General features: G+C 37.2%; 1 pseudogene; it reads right to left on the bottom strand.

Moving 5' to 3' along the window:
* Window positions 1-3787: 3787 nt before the first annotated feature.
* Window positions 3788-4090, bottom strand: LOC114224917 (acyl-CoA-binding protein pseudogene; annotated as a pseudogene).
* Window positions 4091-12446: the final 8356 nt, after the last annotated feature.

Below are 12446 nucleotides of genomic sequence, written 5' to 3'. Positions count from 1 at the left end.
AAGGTTAAGTTTCCAAAGGAAGAGAATATGTAATTATTAAAACATAAAAATTATTAGGTTGCAAGAAATTTTTCTCTCTTCTGAAGGGCGTTAAAAATACTGAGATACTTCTAAAAACTGTTTTTTTCTATTACTATTCAGTTTATGATCTTATATTTAATTATTAAACATGTCTGTAGGAAAGTCTTCTGTTGTTGAGCGTGAACCAGGATGTTGCTGAGGTCAAGCAATTTTCCTAATTTTAACTTTAGCATGGAGGCACAGCATTCCAAGAGTACATTTGTGTTACACAGAGGGACTCAGCTTTCATCATGATTATTATTTCTATTTCTATATTGTTACTTCTATATTATTTATATCATATTAACCAAATTGATAGCATTCTGTATTAATGAGTAGCTTTTTCAGTTCTTGACTGTATAAGATGATTTCACATTTCTATAATTCTATTATGATATTTATAAAACTGCATGCATATTCAGGAAGAAATTATAGAAACTATATAAACCAACACCCTTAGTTGTACACTATTGAACTTAGCTTCTTTTGAAGGTTTTGTGTTTTGATCAAGACTGTGGAGGTGCTTAAAAAAAGGAGATGTTTTAAAAAAAACTCTACAAATAGGGAAAGATTGAGTCTTGCTAATATGGAACCCAGTTCTAGTTGCTTAAAAAAGAAAAGTATGTAGGAAGAGCCTATAATTTTCACTACTATCTTTGGGCTTGGAAAAATGCCCAGGTTAGTGACAAAGGGAACTTTGGGGGAAGACTCTAAATCTACCAGAATGTAAGAGAGAAAATGGAAAATCAGATGGATAGCTTCATTAAAAACACAGCCGTGTAAAATCTTCGAGAGTTAAAGGAATAATAGCAGGATTTCTATTGATTTTTCCAAATTGAAATATTACTATGATTTAACAATTTCAGTTATTTTGAAAATAAGCAGAGATGCAGCTGTAAGCCATTAACTACAGTCAAAGTCATTATGAATTTGCTCTTGGGGCCAGGAATCACATAGTCAACTGTGCCCCAATCTTGAAACCTGATTGTCTTCTCTGATCTTAACCATTTTTTTGAAGTACAATTTCCCCTGCATCTACCCCTTCTTTTTTCAGGTGGTGGTTTATGATATCTAGGACACTGCTTCTCATACATAAATTTCCTGAAGATTTTATTAAAACACAGATTCTGACTCACTAAGTCTGAGAGTTTGCACTGTAGCAAGTTCCCCGTGATGCCAGTGCTGTTGGCTTGAAGCCTGTGCTTTGACTAGGAAGGGACTCAGAATACTGCAACATCCCCCTAAATGATTATCATTAGATTGATCTTTCTATAACATGATTTTAATAAAAGTCTTCCTTTGCTGGAAAACCTTCAGGGATCTCCCAAATCTAGTTTAAAGCCCAAATCAAGTCATTCACTGCCTTCCTAATTTTGAAAAAAACTTTCTAACTTTATCTTCCACCACTCCCTTTCAGGAACTCTGAGTTTTAGTCAAACTAGTCAAATGTCCTCTTTCTGCTGAAGTTCTAGTTCCACCCAAAAGGTGAACCTAGTAGGACTACTGGCTCTTCCCCTCCCACTTCCCAAATCCCTCCTCCTCCCCAGAAAAACAAAGGAGAGAAAAATATGGAGAAAATGAGCAAGCCCTGAGTCGAGGGATGGGGAAAAGGGAGCTGTTTGGAACACACGTGGGATGGTAGCTCTGGCCTCGGGCAGAAGGCAACTCAGCCTGGTTGTAGGAGGCTAAAATAAAAACTTTTCCCTTCATTTACTTTGGGATTTGCAATGCTAGGCCCTGTGCTAGCAGCAACTGAAAGCTGGCTCAGGTCTCCCCAGCAGGACAAGCAAGGGCAGTGTAGATACCTGTAGGTACAAGATAGTGCTTGTGGGCAGCTGACCTCAGAGCTCTCCATACTTTTCCTTCTGCAAGCCCTGGGGCTGGGAAAGTACAATCTCATGTTCATGGCTGTGAGGGATTTAACTGTGCTTTTCTGGTATCATCTTCATTAGGTTTAATTAGCAATGTTCTACTTGCTTTATAAAAAAAAAAGTTGGGAAGTATGCTTTCTTTTTCTGTGTTCTGGAATAATTTAAGCATAATTAGAATCATCTGGTGTTTGAAGGTTTGGTGGAATTCTCTTGTGAAGCCATCTGGGCCTGTTGCCTTTTTAAGGGGGTAGGATTTGGATAATTTTTCTATTTTTTTTTTCCTATGGAAATTAGTCTACTTAAGCCACCTCTATTTAATGGTATCAGTTTTGATCAATTAAACTTACTGGGAAATTACTATTTCATCTCTGCATTATTTGCATAGAGTTGTATAAAATAGTCTCTTCAGTATTTTAATTCCTTCTCTTTCAGTGATTATTTCTTATTGTGTATATTTATGCTTTCCCTTTACCCTTTTTTATCCCTCAATAAATTACCAAGTGATTTCTACCCCAAAGAACCAGCATTTTAACTTATTAATTCTAATATTTTTCTAATAATTACTTTCTGCTTTATTTTTACCATTTCCTTTCTTATGCTTTACGATGTTTGTGTGTTTGTTTTTTCCTAGGATTTCAGGTTGGGATTTTAATTCATTTATTTTTATCCTTTCATTTTTATTGATGTTAAGTGCTTAAGGCTATGAATTTCTTGAATCACAGCTTTTATTATATCCCATACATTCTGCTTTTATTATCATTATTTTTAAAAGAAATTCTGAAATTTAATTTAGCCTTCTCCTTTTGCCAAAGAGTTGTTCAATAGAAAGTTTTACATTTTCAGCTGGAAAAGACACTTTAGATATTTTCTGTTAATTTCTATTAATACTGTGCTCTGATCAGAGGATGCTATTTGAATTATTTCTGTATTATGAAAATGAGGATTTCTATGTGATATAATATATGCTCAACTTATGTGAATGTTCCATATGCCTTTGAGAAGAAGGTATGTAAATTATTATTGGTGGTAAAATTCAATATAGATTCATAAGATCAACTTTATTGATGATGTGAGAAGTGTCTTCTACCCTTTCTTGTTTTTTGTCCGCTTGATTTTCTTAGTCTGGGAATGATACATTAAAGACTTATAATATTGTTTTGTTTTTGACTGTTTCTTCTGGCATTTCCTGGAGTTTCTGTTTTATAAATGTGGTAGTTGTAGTCATGGCTATTTAAGAATATTATCTTTGTTATGAATTATGATCTTTATTATTTTAACATGTCTTTCCTTGTTTCGTTTAATACTTTTTGTGATGATTTATACTTTGTCCAATATCAAGATGTCAACCCTGCATTTATATATGTATGTATGTATGTATGTATTTATTTAAAGTAACAAATGCACTTTTGATCTACAGATAAAAATTACTCAGTGAAGGTCAGTAACCATTTCAGTTGCTACTCTGTTAGGGCCATATCCTGTACAGTCTTCAGGATCTAGGTTAACAGGTTATTTTCATTATTTCATGTCATCCACAGTATTAGAAAACAAGGCATTATAGCAGTTTAGATGAAATGCACTGCTAGCAACCAAATCCGGTCTCTTATATTCCATACTTTTTCTTCTTTCTTTCTTTCTTTCTTTCTTTCTTTCTTTCTTTCTTTCTTTCTTTCTTTCTTTCTTTCTTTCTTCCTTCCTTCCTTCCTTCCTTCCTTCCTTCCTTCCTTCCTTCCTTCCTTCCTTTCTTTCTTTCTGATTTTATTTATTCATTTGAGAATGAGAGAAAGAGAGCACAAACAGGGGAGGGGAAGAGGGAGAAGCAGACTCCCAGCTGAGCAGGGAGCTCAATGAGGGGCTCAATCCCAGGACTCAGAGATCATGACCTGAGCCACCCAGGTGCCCCCATACTTTTTCTTTAGATCTTCTACTTTGTTGTTGGAAGCTTTCATGGCATCTTCCCTGGAAGTCCCTTTCAGCTGATTCCAGGCATCCCACTTGGCCTTGCCTTTGAAATCCAGCAGCCTAAGCTGCTCTGTGTTTGTGCCACCCACAGTTCCTTGTTCATAGTGGCTGTAGGTGAACAGCATCTCATCATCTGCTGGCTCGGTCTTGAGGTGCTTAGCATCCTCAGCAGTTTTGTCAAACTCAGCCTGAGACATGCCGGCAGGGTTGCAATGATTGCAGGGAACCCTGCATTTTTATTATTTATATTTGTCTGATAAAACTTTGTCCATCTCTTTATTTTTAACCTTCCTTAAACCCCTTAAGGATGTTGATAGTATATAGCATAGAGTTGGGTTTTACTTTGTGAATCAATCTGAAAATCTGTTTAATAAGTAAATTAACCTCATTGACATACATTGATATGACTAATATGTTTGGTCACATCAGTAATGAACTCTTATTTTTTTTATATTTACTGTACATATTGTAATAGTTACTATGATTCACCATGTGGTCTGTTTCCTTGCCTTTTTTTTTTTTTTAAGGGGTCTGGAGTGGACAGAGTATTTAATTTGGTTTAGGAAAATTTGTGGTTTTTCTAATGATTACCTTTATTACCTTAGTCCCTTTATTCCTTATTTAGGCTTCTACTATTTGATTTGCCAGCTTAAGATGATATCTTAAGATGATAAGTATTCAGAAAATGTGTTTCATTTTTTTCCTTCCTTTTCCTGTTTTTCCTCCCATTTACTTAGCTATATTTTTAAATTCTGTCAGAATATTTAACAGGTACATATTCTTTCATCTCTTTGCCCCACCTTTATTATAGTCTTAAGTCTATAATTAAATATTTATATTAAATATCTTCAGTGCTCACCAAAGTTCCTTTTGTTGAAGTTTTTCAATTCGTATCCAGCTGGCTTAAGCTCTTCTTCTAGTCGATTCCTCAGGGAGGGCTTATGAGGACTGTATTCTCTGGATTGTTACATGTTTAAAGTTGTTTTCTATCCCCTGATTCCCCATGCAAAGGTGAGATATTGGAGAGGCTCACTGAGATTTCTGGTTTGAGAATAGCTTATTCTGTTGGGCAGAGAAGTACAATTTCCTCTTGGTGGAGAAGCAAGTTGGTGTATCTTCTTTGGTTTATTAGTTCTCCTTAATCTCAACACCTGCTGCTCCCTTTACCACCTAGCCTCCAAGGGATGCGCCCACCAAGAGCCCTCCCTTTCCCCCAGAGGCTATACCTTTTTCGGGACTGTTGCTTCTGCTCCTGTGCACTTTTCTGCCCCTTCCTTTCAGTTCTCCAGGGGCCAGTGCTCTGATCTAGCAGGTCTTATCTTTATTCCCGGCATTTCTCCAGTCCATGTGGAACTTTCTCCTCCTGGGAGTGATGTTATATCGTTGTGGGTTCTGTTGCTGTTGTACCCCACTATCTTCTCCTTGTTTTTCATCTGGCCTAGGCCCTGGAGTGGTTCTCCAGCTTTGGATGCTTAGACCCTACTTCCATGTAAATTGATATTTGTCACAATCTCTGTCTCCCAGTCATGTGGTAGGTATGGGTTATGGCTAGTTTTATTTGCTCCCTTTTGGGATCTGTGTGGTTTTGGGGAAAGTGAGCAGAGATTTGAATTTAGGCAATCACCATCATCCTATGGGAACTCAAAGGGCAACAGACACCACTTTTTTATTTCAGTAATTTGAGTTGAATTGTGTTGTAAGAACTTTGAGGGCACACCTAATACATTATCAGGCATATAATAAGGGATGGAGGAATGTATTAATAGATACTATAATTCACTTTAGCAAAAGAAATTATGGAGGAACTACTCTAATATTTATGGTAAAATAATCATGCCTAAATTTTATTAGTTGCTAACTCAGTGGCTTAATTGTTGCCAGTCTACCAGTGATATATTATGGAAGTTAAATACAGAAATTGTTTCGTGCATTTTGATAAAATTCTGAGAGACAGAGTGAGGTGAGCACAAGTCAGGACAGACAACATGGGAGAGGTGATTTTTTTTCCTAATAATGAATGAGGCTAGATGAAACTTTTAGGTAAAGAAAACAATAAGCTATGCATTGTATTTTCTTTGGTTAAAAAATTACATATATTAAGCTCTCTACTTTTAGCTACTTGGAAAGATGTCATATAAGAAAAAAAAATCCTGGGTGGCTCAGTCGTTAAGCGTCTCCCTTCGGCTCAGGTCATGATCCCGGGGTCCTGGGATTGAGCCCCACATCGGGCTCCCTGCTCAGTGGGGAGCCTGCTTCTCCTTCTCCCACTCCCCTGCTTATGTTCCCTCTCTCGTTGTGTCTTTCCCTGTAAAATAAATAAATAAAATCTTTAAAAAAGAAAAAAAAGAAAAAAATCCATGAAACCTCGCCAATGATTTTGATCAGAGAATGTTGGCAGACTGAACCAAGTATCTGATAAAGTAAATGTTGCCAAATAATTTCAACGCTTATAGTAGATGGTTTCTTAAACTTAATTGTGTGGCTCTGTGAGGACACAAAAATAAAGTAAATCAGAAAAGATAAATCAGTACCACTTTCAGGGGATGGGACTGACAGTAGCTCCCATCTTTCTTGAGAGCAGAAGTTTTTATGGTGGTGAGCATACTCCGTATCTGTGCTGTCCAATGATGGCTACCAGCCACATGCGGTGAATGGCCTGAGCAACTCAATTTTTAACTTGCCTATTTTAATTACTTCATGTAGCCACCTGTGTGGTTCATGGCTACTGTATTGGGCACTTGCAGGTATCCAAAGAGACATTCATGAGCTCAGGCTTGAAGTTATCTTATATGGGGGAGATAAAAGAACAGAAGAGAAATTTGGGTGGCATGAGGAAGTGAGGATTTTCTGTCTGTTATCTATCTATCTGTTTATCGATTTGTCTATCATCTATGTATCTATGTATGTATCTATCTATCCATCTATCTGAGAAAGAGCAAGGGACTACTTTTTCATAAGGAAAAAAAGAGGAAATGCTATTTTCTACTCTTAGGTGAGCTCAGAACTACTTGTTGTAAAGTTTTGAGTCTTTTCAGTTGTTGCCTCTGCAGCTTTGTAGCAGACTATGATATCCACCTTTGTTTAACTCTTTGCCAACTTGGTTGGTTGAGCATGTTGGAACTAAGTTAAGGAACACATATATACTCACACGAAACACACACCAAATCCATCCCCATATTTGTCCTGAAGTTAAGCCAAGAGCTATCTAGAAATTTATTAACCAGACCTGTAGTTTACTGGTTTGTTGGACTGTTGAAGGCCTAGGTTTCTTGGATTCAGGACTCAAGCTGCCTGAGTTTCAATTCTGGATCTCCCATTTATTAGAAGTGTGACTCTTGGAGACATACTTAACTTTTGTATTAGTTTCCCCATGGGGTTGTTATGAAGGTTAAATGAACTCATAGTTGTGAAATATATAGAATAATGCTTTACACTGCTTATTGAACAAGTTAAATTAAAATTAATTAAAGATTAGATGCTACCAGTATTCATGACTTTTTCTCATTTAATTTTCTCATTCATCAGAGCTTGTTCAAATACCTGTCATGTGGTAGACATCAGAAACACCATCAGGTGACTGGCCAGGTTGGTACTGATTTAGTAGGCTTCATATGTGATGGGCTCCATGTTCAGGGTCTCAAGATGGTAGCACAAGCTCATTGTTCTCTACTGCCAGGCAAATAGAGAGCGGAAGAAATGTTGAGGCTTTTAGTGAGATGAGTTTGAAATAACTGCAAATAGGAAAAACATGTCTGATTTTGCCATGAAATACCTTCCAGTTTAGCAATTCTGAGACAGATCTGTTTGCAAAATGTGAGTAGGTACCTAGGTTAGGCTGATAGCATACTCAATATTCTGTTGCTAAGGTTCTAAGCCTATTCGTGGTATCTATTTTTAGAGTGTACAAGAATGAATCAGAAGCCTATGATTAATTATTAATGATTGTGAAATAACCCTGCTGGATGATAGAATGTAGAAAGTTTTAATAACAGCTGCTTTGAGGATTACTTTTAACAGATACATAAAAGGATTTTTGAAGATATATTTTACCTCCTTGGAACATTGCTTGTTTTGAAGTAATTTTCTCTTTAAATGTCTATGGTATAATCCTATCTTGAAAAGAAAAGACCATGGCAATGAGAGGCTCCAAAAAGATTAATTATAACTCTTTATTTATTAGCATGTAAACTAAATCCATAACATTTATGTATGTCTAACAGCCTGTCAGATTAAAAGAAAACTTTTTTTTTCAGTGTGGTGTCCTTTTTAGTGTCTATAATAATTAGTGATATTGATCATTTACTACTTCCAGGCTCTGTTCTCAATCAGTTACATAGGTGAGAAAACTCAAGGGTGGAAAAGTTAAATACCTGGTCATGGTCACACAGATAGTAAGGATGGATTTGATCCTGAGCAATCTGACTCAAGAGCTTGTACTCTTGACCCTGATTTCTTTTCTAGTTCACATAAAGGACCCACCATACATCACTAAACAAGGCCATGGGAAGTTATATCTTGTACGGATTTCATTCTTCCACATCCTACTATAAGCATTCATTTGTTTAACAGTCACTGAACACACACTAAGCTAATGATGGATGCGCTTTATTGAGCGTTTATTGGCTAATGGTTTAAATGTATCATCTTATTTAACCCTTGTAGCTACCCCATGACATAACTTAGAGACCTTAAACGGCCATGTGTTGCGGCGAGCCCAGAGGCAGGAGTTCAGTGCAGGTCCCCCGACTCCAGGGCTAATGCTCTTCAACAACTTCAACACGTTGCAGGCAGCGGATTGTGCTCAGTGCTGTAGAATATGGACGTTGCTCAAATCACAAACCCTTTGAAGAACTTGGAATGCAGGTATGCTGGTAAGATATGCATGCAAATAACTGTGCAGAAAGTTGTAAAGGTTAGAGATACTCTCCTCCCCAGCTCATCAGACACAGCAATCACCTTTGATAAAACAGGAAAGACTACATAGAAGAGGATATCTGAACTGATTAAAGAAAGAAAGTGAAATTTGGAAAAGGAATGATTTAGGAAATCAAGTTCAGATAGTGAGAACTAGCAGTAGGCATATGTAGTGATTTTGAAATAAGAAAAACAGTTTTATTATTAATAGGCCTGTTTCCATTTTTAAAACACAGCATAAGGATTTTCTTTCCAAAGTTGGTTTATACTTTCCTTCATTTGTTTAATAAGTATATACTGAGTATCTACTGGGTATAGGATATTGCTGATGCCAGCATTGAAGATAGCCAATGTTCTAAGAGACAGAGCTTAGGGCCTAGTGAGGGAAAAGCTCTTGGAGCTTATGGCCTAGTGGAGGAAACGCTGACCAAAAAAAAAAAAAAAAAAAAAAAAAAGGCCAAGTGAGGTGCACAGCCTGTGTAATGATGATAGTGCTCCCATGAAACTCCAAGCAGGACAGGGGGATGGGGAGTCAGAGGCAGGGATAAGGCAGCTTGCTACTTCAAATAGGGTGATGAGAGAAGGTCTCACCAAAGAGGTGGCATATGATAAGAACCTGAAGAGGTGAAAGGGCAAGTGTAAAACCACATTTTAGTGCATGTCACTTTAAGAACTTCATACCTGAGGGCATGTGCCAGATAGCTTGCTTTTACTCACCATGCCTCATCCCCCAGGATCTACTCTCTATGCATCTCCACCCTTCTTTTTTCTGCGCAAAGGTAAGCTATGAGGAGGATATCACCAAGCAACTTTGCACTTGGGCTTACAGTTAGGTTCAGCGGCTGAGAGGTCTGGCATGAGGTCAGAGGGAGAAGAGAGTGAAGTCTGAATATTTGTTCCCTCCCTCTGTCTCCAAGTGGAGCCCTGAGTAATATGGGGCTGAAGGGAATCAGCTTTAGCCCTGTTTTGGGAAGTAAAAATGTGAAGCAATGAAAGATGCAATGATTTGACCATGGTATAGTGAGGGTGGTATAATTGGGGTAAGAATGGAAACTGCAAATATCTAACCTTTTGAAGCCTGTTGAAGTTAGCCCACCAAGAGGTAATATTTCTCTTTATAGACCCCTTTAAGTGCTGAGGACATTTACTGATCCTATAATTGAAAAAATACAGGTGCACAGGTGTACGTAGGGACAAACACACCCCATTGCTTGCTGTTTCCAGGGGTTAACAAATTCCTTGAAGCTCTTCTACAGATTCTTGGATTCCCTAAGACCCTTGGCTCCATGGAAATGAGAGAGAGCTCCTATCTTTGGGTGATCTGGTAAAAAGAATCTCTCAGCAGCTAACACTTAACGATGCTTAATTTTATGGTTTCAGTGAAAAAAGTAAAATAAATATTTTCCACTGTAAGTTTGGAGACTAAATGAGGCTTTAACATGAGTTCCATGTCCAGCCATGCAAGAAAGTCATGCACTGTCAAGAAGCATTTTCAAAATTAATGCTCTATAAAGATTATATCTTTATTAGGAGCTATAATCTTTTATTCAAAGATACTAAATAAAATAGTCCAAGTGGACTTGTATTATTGAAACAATGGCATATAGGATATTTTGAGGCAGATAAAATGTTACCTGTTGTTGAGTAGAAATAGCTTGAAATATTACTGATACGCTAGCCTGATAAAAAATTATAAAACAATTGAAATCACCCCCTCCTGTAGGGAGGGCGACCTGAGTTCCTGGAGACTAGCAGTGCCATCCACCTTGTCTCTGAGTTCCCAGTGCTGTGTGCAGCACCAACCACAACGTGGGATCCCATCAGAAATTGATAGCTGTGAACTATTTCTATTCAGAAGAAAATTGTGTATTATTTATTGGTGAGAAGTGGATATGAATGGCTCATTTTTCTCTATTTAACAACATCTAGAGGAGGATTTAATTCAGGATATTATGAGAACGATGAAAGAATTTGTTGAGATGGACTGAACCACACTTGTGAGAACTTTAGGTATTTTCTATTCAGTTAACTTAGGCACACATACGCACACAGTAAAAAACAGTATGACTCTTTCCATGAAAATTTTAGCAGTATTCATAATTCACTAAGTCTGTGGCAATTTGTGATAACAGCAAGAGGAAATTAATATATTTACCTAAAAGTAAACCATGAAAAGACTTATCAGAGCCATTCAAAAAGTAATACAAATATATTCACGTAATTTTGCATTTGCTCCTTTACATCTTTTGAAAGCTGTGTGCAGAATTGATACAGAAGGAGAATAAAACAGTTTGTGGTAAATAATTGTTTCATGAGCCCACATCACTCTGACCTCTGGTTCCGCTGGTACAGTGCCTTTCCTGACTCTGACCCTCTCACCTTGCTCTTATAAGGGTCCTTTTGAATATGTTGGAACCACCAGGATAATCTCTTCATTTCAAAAAAAAATTTTTAAAGATTTTATTTATTTATTTGACAGAGGGAGAGAGAGAGAGAGAGAGAGAGAGAGCCTAAGCAGGGGAAACAGCAGAGGGAGAGGGAGAAGCAGGCTCCCCACTGAGCAGGGAGCCCGACCTGGAGCTGGATCCCAGGACCCTGGGACTATGACCTGAGCTGAAGGCAGACACTTAACTGACTGAGCCACCCAGGCACCCCTCACTTCAAAATTTTAAATTTAATCACATCTGCAAAGTCCCTTTTATCATGGAAGGTAACATAGGCACAGATTCGAGGAATTAGGATGTGGGCATTTTAGAAGGCCATTATTATGCCTACAGTACTAGAAGAATGACCTTCCTCCTTCATGTGCTATTGCTCTTTGAACCAGGACCTTAATTTCTAACCACACAATTACTAATCTTAATCTTTGTTTACATATTTATTAGTGAATAGATGAATAGAGTTTAGCTCTGTGTATTTATTCAAGAGTCCATTCCTTCATGTAATCAATAAACTGAGTGTTATGTCTGTTTTATTGAAAGTGTTGCTTCTTTTCAAGAAATTCAGTAAAATGTAGGCTGATTATTTTACACAGAAATTGCTCTAAGTTGCAAGGGTGAAATAATTGTTACTGTTGCTAGAGTTATTATTTGCTGTTTAACAGTAAGGACATTGAATTGTTTTTCTTTATGGGAATAGTTTGATGCTTAGAGTCTGACCTAAAAGAAGATTTTTCACATTAGGTGGTACCGGGGGCTATCTGTGTAATCATTCATCATCAAACATTGCCTCAAATTGCAAGCAGTTGAAGAGTATTATGGTTTAATCACTTCATATTCTAAATGTGGTAGTCGGCTTTCCCTAGGAAAGACGATGCGGTTCAGAGAATGAAAACACCACTCAGCACTTTTTTTCCTTCCATAGTAAATGCAAAGAAAGGACTATGAATTGTAAGATCATCACTCTGTGGCAGCTATCTCTGTAATCTTAAAATGCCTATTCACCCATAATCAGCCTCATTCTCAAAAGGGATTTATAAAATGTTATAACTAGAAGAAAAATGGGAGATTATTTGGTTTCTCTCCCCTTTTTGTACAAATGAGGACCCTGTGACCCAAAGGGGAAATGACTTGCTCAAAGTCAAACAATTAGGGCACTAGACTTGACTTAATTTTTCTGACTTTCTGAAGTGGCTTCTTT

The sequence above is a fragment of the Eumetopias jubatus genome, unplaced genomic scaffold (genome assembly GCF_037043125.1).
Source record: "Eumetopias jubatus isolate StellerSeaLion01/CBP00866 unplaced genomic scaffold, mEumJub1_p1.0 scaffold_3, whole genome shotgun sequence".
Lineage (NCBI taxonomy): Eukaryota > Metazoa > Chordata > Mammalia > Carnivora > Otariidae > Eumetopias > Eumetopias jubatus.
This window is presented reverse-complemented; position numbering and strand designations above follow the sequence as displayed.